This window comes from Triturus cristatus, chromosome 5_1, assembly GCF_964204655.1.
Source record: "Triturus cristatus chromosome 5_1, aTriCri1.1, whole genome shotgun sequence".
NCBI classification, from domain to species: domain Eukaryota; kingdom Metazoa; phylum Chordata; class Amphibia; order Caudata; family Salamandridae; genus Triturus; species Triturus cristatus.
In genome coordinates, this window is record NC_140587.1 from 856,489,527 (window position 1) to 856,501,760 (window position 12,234).

Genomic DNA, 12,234 nt, shown 5'->3' on the forward strand with positions numbered 1-12,234 from the left:
TGCACATCTACCTATATGTCTGGTTGAGTCACATACAACTCGGGAGAATGGTCTCCGAAGGCTGCAGAAGGGCTCTGCTCATGCAGGTGCACCCTCTCACATAAAACCCAGCACCCGCATTCAGGATTGTTAAGGCCTGCTATAGGGGTGGCTTATAAGTTTTAAGTGTAGTGACCTATAGATATAGTGAACCTGTAGCTAAAGTAAGTGGTGCAAGCACCAGCTTACACATGCTGTAATGGCAGACCTGTAGTTCCATTTTGCATGGCCTCTCATGGGTGGCATAATACATGCTTCAGTCCATGGGAGGCCTCTGGGGTACCTATGCCCTGGTACATGTGTACCATATACTAGGGACTTATAAGGGTACCCCAGTATCCAATCTGGAGTGTAACAAACTACATGAAATAACATTTCAAGGAGAAAGCAAATAGACTGGGGTCCAAAGTTCCACTTCAGCCCAGGCTGAAGTCTCCAAATCATTGCCCAACAAGCATTCCACAGGGAGGTCTGAGCTAACCACAACCTACTTTGGGCCAGTTACCCCTCCCCAACTGAAATTAACAACTGCCAAGGAATAGTCTGTCCTGACATTGTTAGCATTGGTCACTTGGTACATCTCACCAAGTATGATCTGCTCAGGGTCCACAAGATCTTTTGTCACCTTAGTGACACTTGCACCTGTGTCCCTGTATGCCATGGCTTCCTTACCATTAATCAAAGGCCGTTGTCTGTATTTGTCCAGGTTACTGGGACTCACAAATAAAGTGGCAACATCCATGCCACCATCACAGACAAGCACAGACTAAGCTGGAGTTCTGACTAGGCCAGAACCCACCTCAGAGCCCAAGGTTAACCCTACTAATCCCTTGTTCCCTATACCACCACTTGAAACTGTACTGGGGGAGGAGTTGCCTTAGGGGCAGTTGTGGTTGAAGTTGAATCTTTGGTATTTGGACAATTGGCATCTTTTGTCCAATGGGTCTTTTCTTTACATAAGCAACACCAAGGTTTCCTTTTGCCTTTTCCCTTGTTGGATTGTGACTCCCCCCCCAGATTCAGGTTTTTGGGGTCCTGATAAATAAATTTGATCTTTACCCTTGTCCCCACCCTCATCTGGAGTTTTAAAATCTTGCTTCTTCTGGTCACCCCCAGAGTTCTGTTTTTTCTGCTTCACCCTGGTTCTGAGCCACTTATTTGCCTTCTTTCCCAATTCTTGGGGATAATTCAGATCAGAGTCAACCAGGTACTGATGCAACAACTGATTTTGGCAATTATTAAGGATCTGTTCCCTCATAATCAAACTGTACAGTACCTTGAAATCATTCACTTTGCTGCCAAGCAGCCAGGCTTCCAGAGCCTTAATAGCACTATCCACAAAGTCTACCGAGTCCTGATTCTGTGCCTCCTGGGTTTCTCTGAAATGAATAATATACTGTTCAGTGGTTAAGCCAAACCCATCAATGAGAGCACCCTTCAGTATTGAGCAATTGTCAGCATCCTCTTCTCTAACAGTGAGGAGCTTATCTCTACCTTTGTCAGCAAAGGAGAACCACAAGGTAGCTGCCCACTGATCTTGAGGGACCCTCTGTACTTTACAAGCTACTCTCCACAGCTACCACTAGGATAGCTTTCTAAAGGTTACCTTTGACTTCATACATCATAAGGGTCATTTGGACTGGTGCACGGTGCCCACTTTAATTAGTGGACAGCATATACCAGGCCAACTTATCACAGCTACTGCATAAGTTAAAATACTATTATTTTTGTACTACTAGTGATACTTTTTCTAACATATGTCATCTCAATGGCACTGTGACTGTTTGTATCAGTGTGGGAGTGGGTGCCTGAGTGGCTGTGTGGGTGTGTGAGTGGCTGTATGGGTGAATATATTGGTGTGTGAGTACATATATATATAATATATATATATATATATATATATATATATATATATATTCACTGAAAAAACCATAGGTTTCACACATGTTATAGTTAGTGGAAATTTTACTGATAAAAAACCAATGAAATTGCCCCGTTATAGTTAGCGCAGGCAACTATAACTCACGCGACCGCAATCCTCTGCTGATGCTAATACTGTATTTAGACACTTATTTGCCCATGTCTTCTTCCATACATTTTTAGCTATACATATATTACAAATATTTTTTTTTCATAAAGACACATATGTCATCAGCAGAGGATTGCGGTCGCGTGAGTTATAGTTGCCTGCGCTAACTATAACGGGGCAATTTCATTGGTTTTTTATCAGTAAAATTTCCACTAACTATAACATGTGTGAAACCTATGGTTTTTTCAGTGAATTTGCAAGGTTTTTTAAATGCTAATTCCTAACTATAACGTGTGTGAAACCTATGGTTTTTTCAGTGAATTAGTACGGTTTTTTAAATGCTAAGTTTTTTTCCCTTATAATAAGCCCTGTACATTTGGTGGCCTACGGCCACCAAAAGCACAGGGGGTGGGGTAAGTGTGGATAGTGTTTTTTTCCATTGTAATAAGCCCAGCACATTTGGTGGCCTTCGGCCACCAAAAGCACAGGGGGTGGGGTAAGTGTGGATAGTGTTTTTTTTATTTTTATTTTTTTACCGTACGCTTACCGTAAGCGTACGGTAAGCGTACCCCGCGAAATTGCCGAAAAAAAAATAAAACCGTTTTTGCACTTGGGGGATGTTTGGGGACTCCCTCAACATGACTATGTGGGAGGGAGTTGTCAAAACAGCCCCTTTACATGTTTTTGGGCTTCCGATTTTAAAAATCTCTCTCAGTGCGAGAGACAAAATGGCGGCCGCCGCTTCCTGGTTTCGGCCGATTCGAATGTTTACTAAGATCTAAGAGCCAATCAGAATCGCGCTCGCGCACGCCACCGTACGCTTACCGTAAGCGTACGGTAAGCGTACCGTAAGCTGGCTCAGATATATATATTGATTTAAAGGCTATTTTCTCAGAATCTACTGAACAGATTTACACCAAACCTACAAAAGGCACTTCCTTGACCTAGGGACTACCTCTCTGCCAAATTTTGAGTAATTCTGTTCAGCCATTCGGGCTGTAGCTCGTTCTAAAGGTCCTATGGAAAAATGCATGGGAAAAACGCGTTTTGGGACCCCCCTTTTATCTCAGCCCCCGCTTGACGAATCCCCCCGAGACTTTCAGGGTAGGAGCGGAGCGTAGCGCCCCACCTATTTTGAGAAATTCGCGAGGATTCGTCGACCGGCGCCAAAGTTATTCAAAATAGAATGTTGAGGTTTTCCTATGGAAACGTGGTCCTAACTATAACTACCTACTGGCTATCGCCAGTAGGTAATATATATATATATATTCACTGAAAAAACCATAGGTTTCAGGGGTGTTATAGTTAGCTGGACTTTTCACTTGTACAAAACCATTGAAATTCCCCCGTTATAGTTAGTTCAGCTAACTATAACTCGCGCGCCCGCAATGCACTGCTGATGACGTCACATATTACATCACTCATGACATGGTCAGTGACATCACTCATGACATCACTGATGACATCTCAAATGACATCACTGATGACATCACTGATGACATCATCCAGTGAATGTGTGTTATTCTGAAAATTAAATATGTTTTATATATGTATATCTCAAGGTCGATGGAAGAATAAATGGGTATATAAGTGTCTAAATGGATGATTTGTTTTTGAAAAATTGATTGTGTAACTGACTGATTAAGTGTATCATAGTGAATACATGGCTTAGTGAGTAATGTTTAAATATGTAAATATCTGTATCAGTCTCTCACTTTGTGTATAAGTGGCTGCATGGGTTGGTGAGTAGCTACATGGGTGTCTATATAGGTTATTAGTTGGTTTTTTGAGTATCAGTCTGAGTGTCTGCATGGTTCGGTGGGGGTATTACGTAGTGCATAGGTGCATGAATGAGTGACTCACTGTTTGTATGTGTTGAACACAGTATGTGTGCAGGACTGTATGGGTGGATGAGTGTGTGTATGGGTGTGTTAGTGAGTGAATGACTGTCTCAATAGTGTCTTTATGAGTAACTACATATGTTTTAAACTAGTATATGTGACTATTGGTGTATATATGTGAGTATATGTGAGAGTGAGAGATTGAAAGAGTTCCTGTATGAATAAGTATGTGTTTCTATAAGTGATTGTTTAAAAGACTAAGTATGTGTAAGTTTCCGTAGAAGTAAGTGTGGTGGTGTGTGTATAACTGTATATGCAAGTAAATGTATGTTTAATTCTTTATTAGCATGAGTGACTATGTGTGTGAGTAACTATGGATGAGTGGCATTGTGTAACAGGATGTATAGGTGTATGAGTACATATGATGAGTGAGTACATGTATGAGTGACTGTATTGGACTGTTGGTGAATGAGTGGATGTGTATGTGGATCTTAGAATTACTGAAGAGGTTGTTGTAACTGGTATTGGTATGTCCATTGTTTTGAAAATTTTAGTCTCTATTTTTGAATGTGTGTATCAAAGGTTATATTAGGGTGAGAGGAGGTCTGCCACTCTATCACAAGGATGATGTCATCAGTGATGTCATCAGTGATGTCATTTGAGATGTCATCAGTGATGTCATGAGTGATGTCACTGACCATGTCATGAGTGATGTAATATGTGACGTCATCAGCAGTGCATTGCGGGCGCGCGAGTTATAGTTAGCTGAACTAACTATAACGGGGGAATTTCAATGGTTTTGTACAAGTGAAAAGTCCAGCTAACTATAACACCCCTGAAACCTATGGTTTTTTCAGTGAATTTCTGAGGTTTTTTAAATGCTAATTCCTAACTATAACGTGCCTGAAACCTATGGTTTTTTCTGTTAATTTCAAAGGTTTTTTAAATGCTAATTTCTAACTATGCCTACAGAGATAGGACATGTGAAGAAAGAAGAAAAAATGCACAGAAAGAAACAAAAGAAGTGCAGAAAGAAGCAACAGAAGTCCTCAAATACGAAGATAAGTGCAGGAAGAAGGATAACGTGCAGAAAGAACAAAAAGAAGAGCAGAAAGAAGCCTTGTTGCAAAATCATCCTGTACCCTCAACTTTTTCAGACGGATACTGGTGGTAACTGAGTCTGACTAACCAGTCCTAGAGCCAGTGCTATGTTAAAAGACACTTAGAATACAGTGAAAACACCTACATACACTAGGGAACATTATGCGTTGGGGTCCCCCTGTGATTAGCCTTACCTCCTCTATAAGCCCCTAGTATATAATAGGGCATGGGGATTAAAACTACCTCTTAAAACAGGCCACAGGGCGTTTTGCACACGTTAACTCAGGCCCCGTCCCCTCCTTTCACCATTGTGTAAACACGCCCTGTGTCCGTTTTTAGTTGGGAGATTAAGTTCATTTGAGTCCTGAGGGTCCCTAGGGTCCAACTAGCCCACTAGGTACCTCCAGTAAGTGCCACAGAGCTGCGTTGCAGAGAGGTGTAAAAAGTGGCACGGCCTGGACCACCTCTCTGCAATGCAGCTCAGTGGCGCTTACTGGAAGCACTTGGTGGGCTAGTTAGCCCCCAGGGGCCCTCAGTATTGAAGGGAAATTATATCCCCAATTTAAAACGTGCCATGGTGCGTGTTTGCACACGTCACCTCAGGCCCCGTCCCCTCCCTTCACCACTGTGTAAACGCGCCCTGTGGCTGTTCTAAGTTGAGAGATTAAGTCCCCTTGAATCCTAAGGGTCCCTAGGGTCACACTAGACCACTAGGTACCTCCAGTAAGCGCCACAGAGCTGCGTTGCAGAGAGGTGTAAAAAGGGGCTTGGCCTCAGAACACCTGTCTGCAGCGCAGCTCCCTGGCGCATACTGGAGATGCCTGTTGGGGGCGCGTTTGCAGAGTGCTGCATGGAGGGGGCATGGCCTCCGGCACGATGCCAGTCTTTTATTTATTTTATTCTTTTAAGAAGGGGGGCTGTGTGGTTCCCCTTCTTATTCTAATTTATTGGCCCTGATGACCCCATCCCCCAGGGCCTGTCTCCTAATTATATTTTTTTTACCCCAATCCCCAGGGCCGGCCACTGTTTTTTATTATTTTTAAAAAATATATATTTATAGACACACCTAGGACATGCTGGACAAACCGTACGTACCTATCACCATGACGATTTGCGTGATATTAATTAAAAGGCGACTATGCATGCAATTAATCCACGTGGAATGTATTTACACCACTAGTGAAGCTCTGACATGTCTGATGCTCTACCGTGCCTAATCCCGGTAGACACCCTTGTCGTTTATTTATACAAACATGGGTAGCTATTGACGGGCACATTTAATACACATGCACACCAAGCCATTCAAAGGGGATTCGACAAAAATTCGACCAAAACTATGCAAGAAACCCCCCTCACAGTTAATAAAACACACATCCACTGCCGGATGTGTAATACTTTTTATTTTACTCTCTGGAAAGGGGACGAACATCACTTGCGAGTCACAGCGCGCTCCTGACAGAGCCCAATGCTGTGTTACACCCACCATTGCCTGCCGAGTGCCACACACCTCTGTATTGTATTCCACTAGCTAGTGCATATGCTATGACACTCTCTAGCCCATGTGCACTGTAACACCACCCCGTGAAAATGTCATGCCACACTTGTCTTCGCACGGGTTATATTGCCCCATCTAACGTGCCTTCCTCGATGCCTATGTTATAACGCACAGTGCTATGCCATACATATTACAATTTGGGATCCATATCTTTGTCACAGTGCATATGCAACGTTACACTCCCCAGCACATATTTTATATTACAACTTTAGAGACTAGTTAGGTTACACAACACTGCCCTGTGCATATTACACTCCAAGGCGCATATCGCATAGCACACGCTAGTGCCTGTGCTATCTCGCGCTCTCCAATGAATCTGTCATTGCGCACAATGTATTGCATATTATATTTCATGCCTGGTTCATCTTATATCACACTTTTTGGTGCATAGTTTATACCATACACTATATCTAGTTTTCATTTTCAATCGTGCTCTCAGGACTATGTTCTATATAACACTGTGTTCACCTACCCTTTTCACGGGCATTACATTTTGCGATAGGGGGTGGAGGGTCAGGGGGTGTTTTTGCCAAGTGAGCCCGGAGTCACAGTCACTAACGTCTTCTTCTTCCTGAATAAAAGTGAGATTATGCTGCATACTTGTTCATATTTTAAGTAGTTTGCACAGACAAAATGTTTTAAAAACAATAAAGTTTCTAATACCCGCCTTCTCTGAACAGTTAGCTTGCTGCCCCATCCCCCTCCTCCCTATCCTCTGTTGTGTGAATCCATGGACTAGCCTCCTCCCTCCTGCCATGCATGGTCTGATGTGCTGCCACTGCCCTCAATTTAGTATGATGTACCAGTCCACTCCTCCTGCCCTCCATTGCCCAATTCTATGCCCCATCATTGACCTCCTGCTTAAACTCTGTGCTTAGCTTGCTGCCCCTATTCTCCTTCCCCCTGCCCTCCGATGTCTTTGTGCATGCCCCTGCTCCATCCTTTTTGCCCACCATGTCCCATGGACCTGCCACTCCTATCTACTCTGAGTGTTCTGTTGAGCTGCCACTCCCCTCCCACCTGCCTAGCATTGTCAGATGACTGTAACCTGTCCCTGCCACCTCCACCCTGCCTGTCCACATGCCATGCCTCTATCCTCTTCCTCCTGTCCTACATGGTCCATTGTACTGCCACACCCTTCTGCCCTCCCTGGTCTGTTGTGCTGCAACTGCTCCTCCTGCCTGCCCCGTGTGGTCTGTTGTGAGGCCCCTTCCCCTGAACTTTCTTGTCTGTGCACAGGTCCTGACCCTCCCTTCTATCCTCCATCGTCCTTTGTGCATGCCCCTGCACCCTCCTTCTTGCCCATCATAGCCATTGTGCTGCCACTAACCCTCCCACTTGCCATGCATGGTCTTCTGTGCTGCCATGGCCCCTCCCACCTTCCCTGTGTGGTCAGTTAGCTGCCCCTGACCCCCTCCCACCTTCCCTCCATGGTCTGTGTGTATGCCATCACAGTCTCACTGTTGCTCTTCATGTTGTGTCTTGCTTCTAGTGCCCATCCTGCCTGACCTCCATGGCCATCTTGCTGCTCCTGCCCTGCCCCCTTGCCCCCAGCCCTCTGTTTACATGTGCAGACCCCTACTCCCTCCCTCCTGGCTTGTCTGTTCCATTGTAATGCCCCTGATCCATCCCTCCTGCCCTTTATGGTCTGTTATGCTGCAGCCTTCTCTCCTGTCTGTCCATTATGGTCAGCTAGCTACCATTGCCTCTTTCCCCTCTGTTCTCTGTTGTCCATGTGCATGGTCCTGTCCCCTCCCTCTTGCTTTCTATGGATTGTTGTGCTGCACTCCCGTCCTGCATGCCCTGTGTGGTGTATTGTGCTGCTGCAAACCCTGATGCCTGCCCTGCAGGGTCAGTTTGGTGCACCTCTCCATGTCTCTCCTGTCCTCTGTTATCCAAGTCCATGTCCCTATCCCATTTCCTTCCATGATCCAATGTACCATACTTGCGAACATTTTGAACTTGGTAAGAGGGAGATTTTGAAAAAAAACTGGGGTATTGATTTTCCCCTTTGAGTTACATTGAAAAAGAGGATATTGTAGACAGGAGACAGATCAAATAAAGCCCATTTGAGCTTAAAAACATTGGACGTTTCCTGGCTGAATCGGGTCTGTTGGCATGTATGGTTGTACTACCATTGCCTCTTCCTTCTGCCCACAATGGTCTATTACATTGCCACAGCCTTGAAGGAGGGTAGATTTTGTATCACAGGGGGCCCCTGGCCCGTTCTGTCCACACCTGAAGTATGAGACCCTTGTCCTTGCCCTGCCAGCCGCATTTGTAGGCCGTATTAAATTGACCAGCGGGTCCTGTGTTGCTATATAATTATCCTGAGACATCCTTACCACTCAGCCAGCATAAAACCCCTGTGTAGGCCCTTCTGTTCAATATGTAGGCCTCTTTGTTAAATTGACCATAGCTCTGCAATTTTAGTGTATAGCAGTCTGAAGGCAGGTCTGCGAGGCCTTCTGCTCCAAACTAGTAGCCCCCACCCTACCCGAGTGCTCCGTGCTCGGTATCAAAGTTCAACATCCCCCTGAAGCTGTCGACATACAGTAGGCTGCATCCTGGACTGGTACTTGCTTCCTGGGCAGGTTTCCCGCTTTTAAGGAAGTGGCAACCGCAGAGCGTCAAGTTAGGAGAACTGAGGAGATTTTATACATGAATATATTGAATTCCTGTACAATACCCATTATTTTCTGCTTGCTCTATGGAACTTACGATAAGCGATTGGCCTGAGAGACTGACCTTTTCACCCAGTCCATTGTCAGCATTCAGTGGGTAAATGACGAAATGTCTGGTAAAATCTGCAGACGAAGCTTTTGGGTAGCATACGTAGGTAGATGTAGCGTGCAAAGGAGCCCACAAAATGATATAAAAAGGGAGCACCCACAGATATCGACGGACAACCTCGCCGTCTGTATGTAGGTTAACAGGCTGTGCAGGTTTTCCCCAAGAACTGGGAGCTCTTGTCTTCCTTTGCTTAAAATGTCTTGCTCGGCTTTGCTTGAAGTATCTTATTCTATTTTACCTATATGAAATGTCATGTTATGTTTAACCATTGTTCTCTTTACTTTTGCATTTAAAAGATGTTGTATTGTAATTGCAGGAATGCTTGCTCTAAGAGTAAATGTGAGTGTCCCTAGGTAACATTTTCCTTGGTGTAACTTGTTTTTCATGATGCATTTATAGATGTGTTTTCTCTCTCTCTCTGTCAGTCCATTAATTGAGATACAGAGAATATCATGACAGCTGTATGATTATCTGGATTCTGTATTTTGTACTTTAGGTCTCTATTCTGCGGTTTCTTTGAAGTTGCATCTTCTCATTAAACTGCCATTGTATTCTGCCTCCAATTCCATGTCTCATATGTCTGTTTTCTTCATTTTTGGAGCAAGCGTTCCTAGGCACCCCGGCTCAAATTAAGGTGCCCCTTTTGTCCCTGACTCACTCTCCTGCTCAGTTCTGTGGTGGCTCCCGGGGCTCTGGGGACCGCCCCTAGCTTCCTTGACCCGTAATAGATCTTCCCTCCAACAGCCTCTCTTGCAAGTCCTGTATTGTTGGTTTGTTGCCCCTGCCCCCCTTTCCACTGCCCTCCATAGTCTGTTGTGCTTCCACGGCCCTTCCTGCCTGCTCAGTGTGGTTAAATTGTTGCCTTTGCACCCTCCTACCTGCCTTCAATTTTCAGAGTCCGTGCCCCTGGCCTCTGCCTCTCAACAGTATCCTAATGAACAACTAGATTGCTAACATTCTATATTTATTACAAAAGTGTGGAGCGCCTGACATCATCTTGATGTAATCAAAACTGTAATACCTAGAGCATTCCTTTAGAAATTACATATATGAGAGGGTCTTATTGGCATCAAAATTATGGTTAGTGCTCTAAAAGACTAAAATAAGGACATATTTTCTGAGTTTTCAAATAGCGACAAAGCACTTTTAAATTATTTGTTATCTTTATGTTTTTTTATCTAGTTGACAACTTGATTAAATGTTGCACTTAGGGGAGAGGATGTGGTGTTACTTCCAGAACTGCAGACTTTGCAACTGGGGAACCAGGTTGAAGTTTCTGCTTCAGCTCGACATTCTGTGATTCTGGTCAAATCACTTAGTCTCCCCATGTCTACAACCAAAATGAATTTGTTCTTGTGTGATGTAACCAATGCTCATGTAAAGCACTCCAATACCTGACAAGTCTGCACTATATAACACTGCAAAAACACAAAATAATAAGTGTTTTGCACACTTCTGTCATTGGGCTATATTTGGGCTATATCTGGGTGATTTTGGGCTACATTTGGGCTCTTTTGTCTCCGGTGGCCATCTTGGGAGATTTATTTGTTATGAAGTTTCCTAATTTCCTCATGTACTGCAGTCTCCTCAGTCGGAAATGCTTTCAGTTTTTTACTTTGATTCCATCATGAAGGTATTCAGATATGTCACACATTTGCCATGAATTCTGAATGTTAGCACTCTAGTTGCTCATTAGATCACTGTAGTAAAACTACTGCTCACCATGGAAGTCTGCTCCTGGTATTAAAAGTGCATGTTTCAGTCTGCATGTCAGAATTTTTTAATGAAATAGAAGAGGATTTGAGAAGTCACTCAAAATGTGCCCTCATTTTCTTTCTTCAGCATTAATCATAATTTCTATGGCAAAATGAACCCCCTCATTGTGTTCCTTTTTAAATTAAATGTTTTAAGTGTTACCAGTTTATTCCAATCAAGATGGCTTCAGGTGTGCCATACTTTTGTCATAATGAAGACAGTAAGTGCTCTAGTTGTTTTTAAGAACATTCTTGGACATTCTGTCATTGGGCTATACTTGGGCTACATCTGGGTGATATTTGGGCTACATTTGGGCTCTTTTGTCTCTGGTGGCCATCTTGGGAGACTTATTTGTTATGAAGTTTCCTAATTTCCTCATTTACTGCAGTCTCCTCAGTAGGAAATACTTTCAGTTTTTTACTTTGATTCCATCAAGAAGGCATTCAAATGTGTCACACATTTGCCATAAAATCAGAATGTTAGCACTCTTTTTGCTCATTAGATCACTGTAGTAAAGCTACTGCTCACCAGGGAAAACTGCTGCTGGTATTGAAAGTGCATGTTTCAGTCTGCATGCCAGGATTTGAGAAGTCACTCAAAATGTGCCCTAATTTTTCTTTATGCAGCACTAATCATACTTTTTATGGAAAAATGAACCACCTCATTTTGTTCCTTTTTAAATTAAATGTTTTAAGAGTTACTACTTTAATCCAAGCAAGATGGCTTCAGGTGTGCCATACATTTATCATAAGTAGGACGGTTAGCGCTCTAGTAGTTCTTTGGAACACTCTGGAAAGCTGCAGTAGAACACAAAGGAATCAACTGACAGTCTCTGCCCTTGTTGGATGTACATGTTTTACTGAGAATGTCAGACTTCATTCTCACATGACTGAGAAAGATAATGTGAATTTACAGAAAATAAGCTCTCAGTTTAGCTTATAGATCACCTTCCAAACCTCTGTGGTAAAAGCATGAGAAAATATTTTTCTCTCAATCATGATATCTCAGCAGAAGGCTTTTTCACATGGTGAAATCACCTTAGAACATACCACAATTCCTAAAATGAGTATGGTACCATCAACAAATGATTTATAATGTAACTAAAGTCTTAAAATCTTCTA